Source organism: Caloenas nicobarica, chromosome Z, assembly GCF_036013445.1.
Source record: "Caloenas nicobarica isolate bCalNic1 chromosome Z, bCalNic1.hap1, whole genome shotgun sequence".
Lineage (NCBI taxonomy): Eukaryota > Metazoa > Chordata > Aves > Columbiformes > Columbidae > Caloenas > Caloenas nicobarica.
This window is the reverse complement of record NC_088284.1, coordinates 86,393,889-86,408,952: the sequence shown is the minus strand read 5'-3', so window position 1 is coordinate 86,408,952 and position 15,064 is coordinate 86,393,889.

The window sequence follows — 15,064 nt, the reverse complement described above, 5'->3', positions numbered from 1 at the left end:
CCACCTTGATAATTGATTCGGTCAAGCATTATTTGGTCAGAAACAGGCTGCTCTCATAAATAGCCACAAAGGAAAATACGTAATATTTAAATATCTCAGATTTGCAGTTAACATTTATTTTTAGCTTTTTATTGCAAGAGTGTTTTGGGAAATGTTTAACAAGGAGACTGTCCTAATGATACAAGTGTTCTTGAATTCTGTTTTTTCTTTCAACCATGACAGAAGCCAGCTGCTGATGTCAGATGTGGATTGACTTTGATCATCACCGAAGCACAGGAGAAGTACCCTTCCTGCATTTCTTTCTAGTCCCACACCTCATGGCCACAGTGACTGAAATCCAGAGAGCCTCACGTGTCTGACCTAACTGCTCAGTGGGAAGGGATGCAGAGCACAGGAGAGGCAGCTCTCTGCAGACGCAGAGCGCTTCTCTAAAACCACACAGATTTTCAGTATGCCCCGTGCGGCTGGTGACAAGATGGCTCAAAAGGACATTCGTTTTAAGCTTGTATTCCCCCTTGCTTCAGCAATCTGATCGCTACAGGATCTAGCAGCATTTCTTTCCATCACCTGCTCTTCCCCACCACTTGCCCAAGGTGATATATTACCTAACTTCTGGGGTATTTTTCTGAGGAAACATGTAGCTGTAAGCTAGAAATAGAATGCTTCGGCTGATATAAAAACCTCTGAAACTTGCGTGATGCTTGGCTCAAGCACTTACAGATGGCCGGCTTGCAGCCAGGAAGGCATTGCCCCAGAGGGCTGCCTGGCAGAAGAGCCTGGGCCAGGGGTCTCCCCACTAGCACAGACCCTGCCTTCCATCTCAGGCTCACTTGGAACTTGCCCTTAGCAAGTCCCCTGCTACTGCGGTGTCCTGCGATACCAATAAAGCTTCTGAGGTCTCCCGCCTTCTTCCTGTGTCACGTTGTAGTTGTGGCCATAGATCGTTTGTCGTGGCTCGTTACAGGGTATGAGAAGTGCCGCGTGGCCTCTGGAAGGAGAAGCAGCAAACATCCCCGGGGCTCACCTGGAATTGTCAGTCTGACAGCCCTCTTGGTCCTTCTCACGCTCAGGTTTCTAACCTGTAAATCATGAACCCACCTTAGTAACAAGAAAAAAAAAAAAAGTTCTCAATTTTCCATTGCTTTTCTTGTTTTGTTTTGCTGGTACTGTCTATAGACCCACTTTCATATTTTTTCTCCTCTTGCACAGCAGTTCTCCTCGGAGACAAATCACGAGCAAACGCAAGCTTAAAAAAAAAACCAAAACAAAACAAAAACCCCAAAACAGCCCTCAAAAAACTCACTCTATTTAAACAGATGGCTTAAAAACAATGACCGAAAACGCCTCATTAACCAATGTAAAACGACCTTTTTAAAATGAAGACCTACATTTCATAACATCACACGTATATCTTGCAAAGCACAGAAATCGAAGATAGAATCCCATCACATAAATTATTCAGTCTCTGCCAAGACAGTTCCCTGTAAGTTTTGAATAGTTGAAAAGTTATAAAGGTTTTAAAGCTGGAAAAGTTTAGAAGATAGAAAGGTTTTAAATATTTGTAAATGGATCACAGGAATCAAGCTTTCCCTAGCTTCTCAGCAAGATAAACCATATAGATATTAAAGCACTATTCTATTCTCCCTGTTTATGTTTCTGTCTTGTACTGTTTTCTTTTGCTAAAATACAGTGTTTACTCAGAATAACTAAGATTAATTTTTGTTGCTTTTCTCGTAACAATATAAATGAAATATTTGCATGGGATAGATTTATGCTGCCTTCTAAGAGGAGGGCTAGTTTGGACATAGAGCCTGAATACAGGAGACAAAAAAAATACAAACTAGATTGCAGACTTTTCTATTTGTTAAAGACACACAGCATGGGTAGAGCAGACATTCAGTTTCCTGTCTGTGTTGTTTCAGAGAGCAAAGAGGCTGACAAACACATTCGTATATAAAATAATACAATGTCAGTCATCTTCTAGCATGGAATGTTTTCAAGTCACATGACAGTATAATGGCAAAAAAATTAAGCTTGTACTTTTTAATAGTTGGCTGGAAGAAACAATACTGATCTGACATTTCCTTGCTACCTGCACCCTTTGTATACTTAACCACAATTTTTGCTCCATCTTTACAACACACATTTCTGCATTGCAAAGACCATTTGCTTAATAAAATCCAAATATCTGTCCGGTGAATAGTACAACTATATGTCCACACATCACGCAACACAGTGGCCAAAGAAATTCAATTTGGGTAGCACCATTACAAAAGATTAAATCGCAGCTTTGCTTTTGGTCGGTGAAATTTTGTATATTAAGAATGTTTCTGAAAAAATTTTGAGTGTAGCTTTTGAAACTGTGTTGTGAAGAACCCGTTCCTCTGGTTAAGAACTAATAGTCTAGGAACACAGCACAAATTACTTATTTGGCAAATATTGCTTAGGGGGTTTAATTAATCCTTATACATATACTACTGATAAACAATGCACACTTTGTGTACTATTCTTTCAGCAGAGGCCATGTCTGCTGCACTGTGTGCAGGCTACCTAAGGATTTCCATTTTAGATGCCGAAAAGTTTCAGAAAACAATGTCCTTGAGGCCAATATTCATTTCAATTTACGAAAAAAAAAAAAAAAACAAAAACAGAATTTTCAGGGCAAGGGGGAAAAAAAAAAAAAAGAAAAGAAGATATTTTTCCATTTCTTAAAAACTTGGAAGCCACACACAGCTTTTTAACATCTCATTATCTAGTGGGTGAGAAATCCCAAATGTGTAAGAGTCAGCTTGTACCTGACTTGTACCTCATTTTGGAGGAGTCTATGCAAAAAGTAGAGCAAAAACTGCCAGACTTCTTCATGACTACTACAGCCAAATATGCTCCTCCCTCATTTTCCATGCAGGGAAAACATGTTTGATCTACCTGTCTAGCTTGATCTACACAATCTAGAATCAAAACCCTGCCTCGATATTGGGTATAACTTAGAAAATAAAGGATGAGAAAATAGTTGGCAGTGTTGCACGTTTCTCCCATTAAATATTTCACATGCTGGTGAAGGTGAGGCTGCAGGGCTGCCCCTCTGCCCCACCATGTGTTTGGTCAATGCTGAGCAACACACAAGGCGACCCTCTCAAGCACCACAGCAGGTGACCCCCTAATGTCTTCCCATACCTTTCATTCTTCTGCTCTGACCGGGGACTGAAACTTCTCCTTCATTCAGTTTGTGCAGGATTATACCAGGTTTTAATTTTTTTTCCAACTCTTTACTGTTCCATTTAGAATAGCAGCACAGAGACTGTATGTCTGACATTAATTATACAGTAGGATTTAATGCCCTTCCCAGGCTTGTTACGTGACTGTTATCACGAAAGAGAATTTTATGTTTGCAGTCTTCTGAAGACTGAAGAGAACTGTAGGTTAGGTCAAATAGAAGGTTTGTTTTAGATAACTTCTGTTACTACTTCCCAGCATCAGTGACCATGCTTTAAATACGCCCCATAAATTCCCTCGGATTCTCGCAAGTGTGAAGAGGAGTCTCCATGAAAATGCAATGGTTAACACATAAAAGATGTTTGACGCCTGTTAAAAAAGACAGCAAATCTCTTTTCTGGATTTTCCTTTTCAGGCTATTTATAATTCAAATGTACTTTCCGTATTCGCTTATTTAAAAACAGAGGCTCCAGCAAAAGGAAACAATGCATTAGGAAGAGGCACTGTGCTACATAATCAGTTTTCATCTGAGACTTCATTTACCACACTGAACTAGTTTCACACAGTAAGACAACCTTATGACCAAACAAGACAAAAGAAAATCCCTTGTGGGGATGTAGCACTGATCAAGGGAACTTCTTTTGCCAGAAAAGACAGTTTCATCATGGCAGTTAGGGGTTTTCTGACTAGAAAGAAAATTGTGTTGGACAAACAATTCTGCTAGAATTGCATACACCACATTGTTATGACAGGGACTTTAATTTGTTTTGTACCGTGCTGTAGTGTAGCTCTGCATAACAAAAGAAAATATTATGGGATATACTTATATTCTAGTACTGAAAGGAAATGACATCTTTACATGAAATACTTTTCAAGTTAAATATATATTTTGATTCCGCTTTGATAAACTAATGCTATAAATTATCCTCTTATTTTAAAAGGTCTTTCAGTCCTTTGTCTCAAAATGCTAGATTTAAATAGATCCAGACACAAAGACCCACAAAAATCTAAGTGATCCCAAACCCTGTGACAGAATCCTCCTTCACAGCCTTCCCGTGGTAAAAGACAGACATACGTTGAGGTTTTATCATTTCATACTGCTTCAACCTTTGCTGCAAATTCTAGTAAATATTCAGTTAAGTTACTAAAGCTTTTTTTTGTGAGGGAGGGGTACAAACGCTTACCATGCCCAACAGGGAAACTTTCATTTTCTAATCTTAATAGAAACACTAGCTTGTGCTACAAAATAAAACCCATAAAAAAAGAGTATACATATTTTATTTTAGGTCCCATATTGTTTCTGTAGCTATATCACGACAATGACAGCATATTATCACGCTGGTCCTAGCTCTTGGAAAAAGGGAAATGCAGAACACACATGCGAAGTAAAAGAAAACACGTATGTTTTAGATTAAGTTGATCTCAAGATGTTAAATCCCAGACCTGCTCCGTAGAAGAGCAAAATGTGTATTAACATCATATGATAATTATTCAGTTTAGGACTAGACTGTAAATTGTAACATGGCGTTTCTCCTAGGTAATCCTTCCTAATTTGGTTCCACCTGACTCCTGAAAGACACTGTCTCATCATCATTTATTCAGAGTTACATTCCCCGCACCAGGAAGAACTGCAGCTATTTTTCTGGCAGGCTGCTGCTCCCTTGTTTTATCCAATGCCGAGTGAGATCATTGGTGTCATTTGTTGCAAGTCAAGCAGTGAGCTACATATGTCTCTTGACCTTAAATATTTATTAGGCTACAGAAGAAGTCGATTGAATAGATATCTTTGGTTTGGGCATTCAATTATGGTGTGGAAGGTCCAAATATTTGACTTTTCCCTAGAAAAGTTTTTGTTTTAAATTTACTTTGCCCTGTCTATTCTTCCTCTACTTTATTACAGCTGAAGGATGAAACATATGAGATTTTCATACCTTTTCTTACCATATGGATATCCACTCATAGAAAAGAAAAATATTTACTCTTATTATTGAAATTCTGATAGATTTTTATGTTTTTAGTTCAGACTGTAAACAAGCTAGATCACTACAATATTTCTTATATGCTCTTTGGACCACATCCTCCCCCTTCCCAGCTTTGAGTGAATGATAAGAACTAATCACCCTAAAATCGTTATGAAAGAATAAATACATATGTATCTCTTATGAGCATATGTTGAAGTAACTAATAGACATTCCTAATTAGAATGACATAATTTACAAGAAATATTAATAAGTAATTCTCTATTATAGTCTAGAGAGAAAAGGAAACAATTGGATGACATAAAGGTCTAATGTTTTCGCTGACTAGGTCCAGTTGAGTATGGCTGGCAAGAAACCAGGAATTACCAGGTTTACAGCATTATTTGATGTTCCATAATTTGGTTTTATTACACATCAAAATAAAACAGACCTTTCACAATCAATTAAACACACAGGAAGATTAAGAGAAGCGGTTCACTTACTTTGGGGATCAAAGCTTAGACCTGAACTTGTATAACCACATGTCAGGTAATCAACCCAGATATGTGGGTATTTTGGGCTCCTCTGTTGCCTCTCTCCTCCTTATTTCCAGCAGAGCTTTCAGCAAAGTCGAGAGTTTCCTCCAGGGAATTCTGTTTTCAAGTAACCAAGACTTTTGGACAGGGAAATGTTTAGTTAAAATACTTCTGGTGTAGTTTGGAAAAGAGCTCTGAAGATCATCTGGTCCAATCCCCTGCTCAAAGCAAGGCTAACTCACAGCAGTTTGCTATATCATTGGTTTAAATAGAGATGCTGGTAACCTTTTCACAGACTTTCCCTTCCTTAGCTACGTCCGATTCTTGTGTACACCTCCTCGCAGCTGTAATGATCAGAAATACTCTGGTGACTAACAGTAGAGAATTTCAAGCCAGCACCTACAAAAATCAGAATTACATATCAGATACCTGTTTCATTTTATTCCCTAAAATGTGTCAGCTAAAAAAAGGAGACGGTCCATAGGTCTTACACACTCAGAAATAACACATTAGCTAACACTTTATTAACACCATGTATAATTTCTGTGATTTCCATAAGAATTAAAGCTCTATTTGTACTAGTGAAAAATTAGTAGAAGATACGAAGAGATTATTTTTTCAGGCAACACTATATCACAAGTTTCCCCACTAAGTTTGTTAGCATTCTTGGTGGACGCCAGCACTTTTCAGCGGCTCAGCTCCTCTCCAGCTGTTCCCCCAGGGTGCTGAGAGGAGCGGTTCGTGCTGTGTTCGCAGGGGGTGTGCGAGAGGACACGCTGGTGACATTGGCCACAGCCCAGTGCTGCAGACTTATCTTCTGGCACAGAGCTGGCCCAACCTTTGCTCCAGCGCTCTACATTATTGTTCCACGATATTTATATAGCTATCTTTATTGATCAAAAGAAATGGAATCCTTCAAAATGTCACCATTTGTACCGGAAACATTTAGGGTATTAGTGAGTAATATGTATTTTCCAATAGATCCACACGTCAACAGGGAACAACCACAAAACAAACTGCACTGCACAGACAGTTCATAAACAGTTTGCAAACAATACAACAAGAAAACTGTTTATCTTATCCATTCAGTGAAATTAAGGAATAATAAATGCATGTGCAGAAACAGAACTCCTTCCTAAAGCAGGCCTTTTCGTGTTTTCTTTTCTTTCTTTTTTTTTTAAGACTAATTAACCAGTTCTTTAACGCTACGTGAAGTGACTTTAGCAAATGAGTATCAGCAGTTCAAACTGAACAGTCCGCCTGCCAGCCTAGCTACTCGGACTCTGAGATTTAAACATGACCTGCATAGAATTTAAAAAAAAATAATTTAAAAACTTCAACTACTAAAATGTTGTCATTGTTGTTTTAAATGACAAATTAGTGGGATGGAATTCAAGACACTTAATTATCACATCAGTTAGCCAGATGGTTTATTTGAAATCCCAGCAGATGAATATCTGATTTTTGCTTTACATTGAGCTCAAAAAGTTAGCAAAGGCAAAGGACAGCAACAATACGCGACTCTTTCTTTTGCTTGCTTTAATAAAATTTTGTCTGCTTATCCCCCTGAACAATGTTTCAAAAAGAATTTATAAAATAGTGGTAGCCAAAGGAATATGAATGTCTTCAGATATCTTTGGTCACTTAATAGTTTTGTTACCTGACACAAACTTTCCACTAAATTGTTCAAAGAAAGGGATTTAGAAGCTTCCATAAAAATGGAGACTTTTTTCTAAACCTGAAGAATGTTTTAAATAGTTTGCACCATCTTTTTTCTCTCCCCTAAATGTTTTGGCAACAAATAAGATTCCTTGTTGGATGACTTCAGGGGTGGTGGGGAGGAGAGGAGTCATGCATCAATAATCACAGAACACGAACTGGTGGTATGACTTGGCTTAACTCTGCTGTTTCAGCAGTTAGCTCTCTAGTGGCTTGTTCAAATGGTCTCAGCACATTCACAAGAGTTTCCATTAGTGTCTCCTCCAGACGTGAGAAGGATCCATCAATTTCATTTTCAAAATGTCATAGCATGTAATAACTGCCCTTGCTCAAACAGCTTCTCTTAATAGAGAACGTTGAATTCTGTCTGGTAACTGCATCCTGAATAAGTTTGTCTTGGGGAACAAGTCATTATTCTTGGAAGCGTTTCAGAAGTTTTTTGGCTTTCACGGGGTGCCTGAACTATGGACATATACCATCTGCTCTAATAAGAATATACATCTCTAGCATTTCATCGTACTCACTTATGAAGCACATAGACACAAAAGGGCAACATCTTCAATCCCATCCCCACTGTGAAAGTAAGTGGAAAAAATCCTGGTACTTTTTTTCTTTTAGCGGTTGAATTAGAGGAGTTGAAACATTAACAGCACAGCAATTCATTGCCTCTAAACTATTTCTCAGATTACCCTTTAAGAACAGAAGGAGCACCTGATGCACCCACTTATGTGGGGTCCTTGACAGGGGTCTCTTCTCTAAAGTTACAATACTGCTACAACATGTGGAAACAGGGTGTCTGGCAAACGAGGTAACCAAAGATATTTTGCATGCAAACATAAATATAGTAGCCTCTGCAAGGTGACGTTTCCAAGGAGAGAAATACCACAATTTTCCTTTCATTAGTGGAGATGTGAGGAACGCAAAAATTAAATGACTTGCCCAAAATGACATAGGTATCTGTGGCACAGAATAGAGTCATGCCTTATTTCCCATGTTTCAGACCACATATTTTTGGTTATCTGCCCAAAGAAGGTAAAACCCTTGTTTTATGTATTGCTCTGATGTCATAATTAGTGGAACTTGAAAACAAAACAGCCAAACTCAAAAATTCAAATCCCAACAATTTTCAACGAAACTAACATTTTTTTAGTGATGAAATATGAGTAGTTTGAGGTGTTGTGCAAGAGGATCAGCACATGGAAATATTAACGCAAGCAAAACATTAAGTAGGATTTCCAGTAAAGACACCACAGTCGATTCAGTTCTTGGTATCAAACAGCAACATCTGTGCTACGGTAGGTGTATACTACCCCCATTGCCTTTTTACTTCACATAGAATGCAGACTGTCAGTATGAGACGCAGAATTTCTGGGTCAGGACATTAAAGTCAAGCTAATGCAAACCAAATGCATCATCTATGTATTTTTAGAGTTCTGGGGTTGCTCACAGAGTAGAAAAGTTGCTTTTCCCAAAATTATTCTTGCAGAGGCTAGATATCATGGAAAAGAACTGTAGACTGTATACTGTGTCCTCCTTTCTCTCAGCCTGGGGCTCTTCTCTTCAGTTGACACAGAGCTGCTCGGTTTTGCCTACTTGTGACAAAGTTCTTTGGATCACTGTCACCCTTCAGGAGTCTTTTTCTGAACAATTGCACCATGGTCTCCCACCTTAATGAACAATATCCCTGTAAAAGCAATGTTGTCTAAAACCTACATGGGCATCACTTACCTATGACCATATTTGGGAGCGACCAAAGTAATCTACAATAAAACCATGGATTATTTGCAAAGAAAATTTCCTGTAAGGCTGTCTATTACTGTCTTCACGTCCTGAACTCCAAAGATGGTCAAAATAGTCCTTCCTGTCTGGCACTGTTTCCCCTTCTCAGTTAGGTCCCACAACTCCTGGCTCTAGCACAGTGCGCAACTTTGCACCTCTCAGTATGTGTGAACCGTCATCCATCGCCGAATGGACCGTGACAATGTCTCTACCTTCTTTGTCAGCCTTTAGCATATGAAATTAAGCAGATTACTCCTAGCATACAGATGACTCCTAAATAAAATCTATGCCTGTTAAATTAGAAACATGCATCAATACAGGATGTCACAAGTATCCTAGAACGAACTATTATAAATTAAGATACGGAAATATACAACACATAGAGAAACCTGAAGTCTTCTCTACATAAGGAGCATGAAAAAGAAGTCCAGCTCTGTTTAATATTAGAGACTGCTATAAACCTTACAGGACAGTTAACTAGTTTTTGGAGAACATTTTTGCACTACGTTTTTGCTTCAAAATGCCTCTACAAACATGCCACCCTAAGTGCCGCTCAGTTTTGCTGTCACTGGAAAGCTCTCCTGTGTGCTTGAGAGACATGGTGATTTGGGTCTCCCCGAGAAGAGCAGGACATGGCTTCTACAGAGGGGAAGGGGAGAGCCAGGCTCTTCTTTAGAGAAGAATGTCACTCTAAGCTGTTACTGGAGTAACTCTTTTTTGCATTCTGAAGAATGATGACCAAAGCTAGGACTGCAAGTCTTGTCGTCATAAATATGTGCAAACACGTTCACTACACAAGACATAATTTACTGAATTCAGCTTCCAAACATACAGACCAAAAAAAAAAATTAGTGACCACCCTTGCCTTGGAAAGGACAAAAGCAGACATGAAAAATCTTGCCTATGATGATGTAACAGGTCAGTAACAGAAGCAGAACTATAGAACATGCCATCGGTTAAGTGAATCATGTACTACTCTTATGAACTATCATATTGCTTCCCTTAAATCTAACTTGAAAGAAAAACATTGGCTTAAAGCGCATGCTGGTCTGCTTTGTCTCCAAATACACACTTCAAAGAAAAGCTGCAAATATTTGTTCCAAGGGTGCTAGTGGGCAATCTTTTAGAAGCAGAATAGCTACCAACAATATGTCATGCGAAATAAGTGTTGAAGTTACTTAATGGCGGAGCACTGAACAGTCATACGGGAAAAATAGTCTCCAGTTTTTGAGGCAGACTAGGGGGAGTGGAAGAGAAAGAGGAACTGGAGCTGTCAGCTCACAGCCCTTGCAGATAACTGCAAGGGAAACCTTGCCCAGCCCTTAATGCAAAATATAACAGACGAAAGAGTAAAGAAACCATATGACTGGTTGAAGGGGAGTTACTTACAGTCATAAACAGTTTTAAATGTCGTTTTTGTAGAAGTTATGCTGCCTTTTATTTATGGGCAAACAGGTCAGTAACAAATGAAGGAGCTATACTCTGTTTCAAGAAATCAAAGATCCACTATTTTGCTTTCACATTCGGTGATTTTCTCTTCAAAGCTTGAAGGCCATCCTGCATGAATTTGATTGCGCATTCACAATTTACTATTTCCCTACTGTTAAACCCAGGTTTTTTGCGAAAACGCTGAGGCTTTGTGAGAGCTGTTAAACGAGTGCAGCTAATCAGTCCTTTTTCTGGAAGGACTCTCTCAGCTAGAAATGAGGTATAAGATCTGTGGCTTTCAAGTTCTACTGTCTAAATTTCTCTTCCGCAACAGCTGGAGAAAATGCTTTCAAGAGTTTTATGCTTCTTCCTGTGTGGTGATGCAGCTTTCCTCTAACGACTATTTCCCATCAATACCCACAGACACCTACCTTCTTAACCACCGGTTTAACGGTTTCTTACCACTTCCACCTTTTCGAAAAAAAAAGACTCGTTTGGGAGAAGGTTTACAAATATCTGCACACCAGGCTGTTGAAGGAGATAATATCTCAAAGAACTTAAAATTAGGTGTACAATTCTTGTCTAAAGAAAATAAACCAAAACAGGCCTGAAGGTATGCAGGCAGCAGATGTGACCGAAATGATTGGTATACACTCTTTCCCTTACTAAGAATACAATGGTCTTTTCTGAAAACTCCACAGCAAGAAAATGTAAGTGACCTTGTTCCATGCAATGTAACTGTTACAAGATAAATAGTTAACACAATAAAGCCCACTGTTCTGAATTATACCATGTTGTTTTGAATTACAAGAGACTTTAGAAAGTAAATCTTTCTTAAAACCAGCAAAATACATGAAAGCTCTCTTTTTTTCCCAAGAGCTGCTATCTACTGACAGACATATGCTGACATTTCTGGGAAATTTAATGTTTGCTTCATTTTCCAGAAGACTCTGGAGATCCACCCAATTGACTTTTTAAACTCATGCTGCATTGACAAAAGTATATTTTAACCTTATCAGGGTAAAACTTTCACCTACGCTTTTATTCAAAATTGCAGCGAAATAAATAACTGGTGTTTCCTTAGATAGTAACTGAGAGTACCACAACAGCCCACCAAATTAGTGTGCTTTAATACTAACATAGACTCTAAATTATTACAAATATTGTACACTCCCTCACACACATCCAGTTTACTTATCTGTTATAAAGAAAAGAACAAGGAGTGCTGCAGAACCTGTACATGACAGTCTGGTGACTGTTCATACAGACTGCTATTTCATGAAGCATGTCCAAACTCAATTTAGGGTAAAAGATTATGGCATGATTCAAAAATTCTAAACTGCCACCTGTTTTTAGACCTGCCTCTAACAAAAATCCAACCCAGTTTCTGTACAGAATGCTAAAGCTTGCCTGCCCCTGTTCCCCCAGAAAAAGAAAGAAAAAAGAAAAAAAAAAAGAGAGAGAAGTGCTTTTATTTAAATCGAAACATGCACGTAGATAGTCTGTAGGGAATAAAGTTGAAAAGTGCTCAAGAAGCATTTACTGACTAGTATGGATACTGTCCGCAATCAAAGGGAAAAGAAACATTAAAATACCTATTTTAAAACTTTTTTTTTCCAGTCGAAAATAGGCTGTTCACAACCAGAATATTCCACTCACTCAAATTAATCAGAGGACAGGGTTAAATTTAGATTAAAAAGAAATTCCTATTATCCAGAAAGGTCAGTTCTGAGGCATTCGTGAAGAAGACAGCAAAATGAACGATCAGAGTTTAGAGAAAATCATCTGGTCCATGAATCTACATCCAAACAGCCCAGGGCTCTGGCACTAAAACACGTGCCCAGCCCAGCACCTCAGCTGCAGTTTGTGAGGCAGCCGGGAGAACTACCCAGGTTGATCTCTGTGGCTCCTACAGACCCAAAGGGGAAAAGGGCTCTCTAATCAGTTCATGTTTATTAGCATCACTTGCTTATAGCATGTTTATGCCACTGCTTAAACACAACAGTCAGCATCTCCTCTCCCTCCAAGAAAGCAAAACAAAAAAACCAACCAAACAAAACCGAAAACCACGCATAGGAAAAAACCCGCAAACAACATACGCATTAAAAAATGCATTAATAAGAAGATTCATAGCGTTGTTATGTCACTAATGTTACTAAACATGCTAGTTTGCAGGGGTTTTTAATGTAGAATGCAGCAAAATGTTCAAAGTGATACATCTTAACATTAGAATGAGATGCTGTAACTTCAGTTTGGCTACACTATGGATTCAAATTTATGAATTCCATTTTCATAAGAGGTTCCGCATCACAGGAACACAGGAAAAATAAAGAATAGAATTCATCAAGAAAGAGGACAAGACCAAAAGTTAGGTGAACAGCTCAAATCTAAGTAGAAAGTCACAACTAATTTAATTCTTGGAAAGCTTTTTATGATCTAAGAGTAAGAACCATTTGGGCTTGCGTGGCTGCTGACAGCAGGTCAGAAGGGTGTGTTGGATACTGACTTGGGAGTGGTCGTAAGACAGAAAGAACTAAAGAACTTACTGTAGGAGGAAAAAAAAGAACAGTACCCAGAATATCTCACAAAAATGGTGCGAAGACAATAACATAAGCAGGTGACTATTTTTATTTCCTCTACATATTTAGGAGGGTATCTCAAAGAAAAATTCTGAAATCCCAGGTTTGCATTTTTCACCAGAATTTTTGTCTTGCAAAAATCTGAAGACTATTATTCAGCAAAGTTTTTACAGCATTTAGTGACAATAGCTGTACTTCTACTTCCAATACGTAATTACAATATTTTAGTAGGATGTAAAGATTTTTCAGCTACTGTAATGCTTGTGTTAAAACAACAGACAAGTTTATCCTATGGCTTATGTTTTCTTTTCACTTTTCTAATTCATAAACCATCTCATTTATTGTTTTTGTGCAAGCAATTCAAATGAGAAGTTTAGTAGAACTGATACAGAATTTTTCTATTGCAAAAATACATCTGATTTCTGCATTTACTACTCTCAAAAAAGCAGCTAATTAATATTTGCTAGTTTTGTACTTTTTCATTAACTAAAGCCATGGATACAACCTAAATTAAAATTAAAGTTTTCATTTAGACACTAAGAACTTATTTAAATCTTTTGCTTTAAATAGAAGCTTTATTTTATAATCTTTTTCCTTTAATGAGAACATTTACCGGTTTTAAAAGACCGTAAAGACTTTTTCTTGGAAAAATCTTAAAATCACTACATTTTAATTAAACAGTGCATCAACGAAACTTTTGAAGAAACAGCCATTTTATACATTTCAGTTTCATTTTTAAAACAACGAACCTGTAAAGCACTAAAATTAGAAACAACTCATCATTTTGTTGTAGAAACCATACAGTTGTATCAAAGTGAGAATCAGTCTTGAACACGCACATTTAACATTATAAGTATTTTATGCCCTTATCAGACCAGAAGAATTTGATTGTTTATTTTTATACATCACTAAGACCTTGTTTGGAAATTCCTCATACACAAATATGCATATACTTGTCAGTGCGAACACCAAGCACTGGCTTGTTAGCTATCACACATTTTTTTTTTTCCCTCCATGAGAAAATGTGCACAGAAACACCCGCACCCTCTTCCTCTCGCCCATGATACGCCACAACGCACATCCTCAGAGCAGCGAATCTAGCTCTCATTCTGCATCTCCAGACTCTGCATAAATTCATTTTGCAATATTAAAATAGACTTCGGATTTTGTAAACAACGTTCATATACAACACATTAGGATTATAAGAATGTAAAGCAACCTTTCCCCATTTCTGTGCCAGCAACTGCAATCAGACGAGGAGCTTTCACTGACACTCCGTTTCAGGCCTCATTCACTGCCCCATGCACACAATTTATTATTCACAATTTATTCCTGCTTTCATGGCTAACAAGAACATCAGCTGATAACATGCCAGACCAATGGAGTCTTATTTCATTCACCTAGGGGCAGCTTGAAGTCTTAACTGGTGTTTTTTCGGTTTTGGACTCAGAAAGCAGGGAGGGGGAAGGCATGGTGGAGAATTAACAGAGACTGAGATGCACACATTTTGTGTAAAGAAAAAAACAAACCTATACAATCCAAGGAGGCAACACAGTAACTTGAATAGCATCCATTTACACAGAAAACTGAGTAAAAAATAACCTGCCTATACTGTAGGTAGTAGTGCTGTTCCACTTCTCTAAAATCTCCTGGCAGAGAGAAAAGTTGACTGTTTGTCTTTCAGCTGTCTCACCAAACCAGCCTGCAGACAGTTCCACACCTTCGACACCACTAGAAGATGCCTGACAATACCCCTACGGTTTTAAGATTATTTGTCCAAATGGTACCAGAAGGAACATCCATAAACAAGGTGTGCAGCTGCCCAAGGTACAGGTGCTAATACATCTCATAA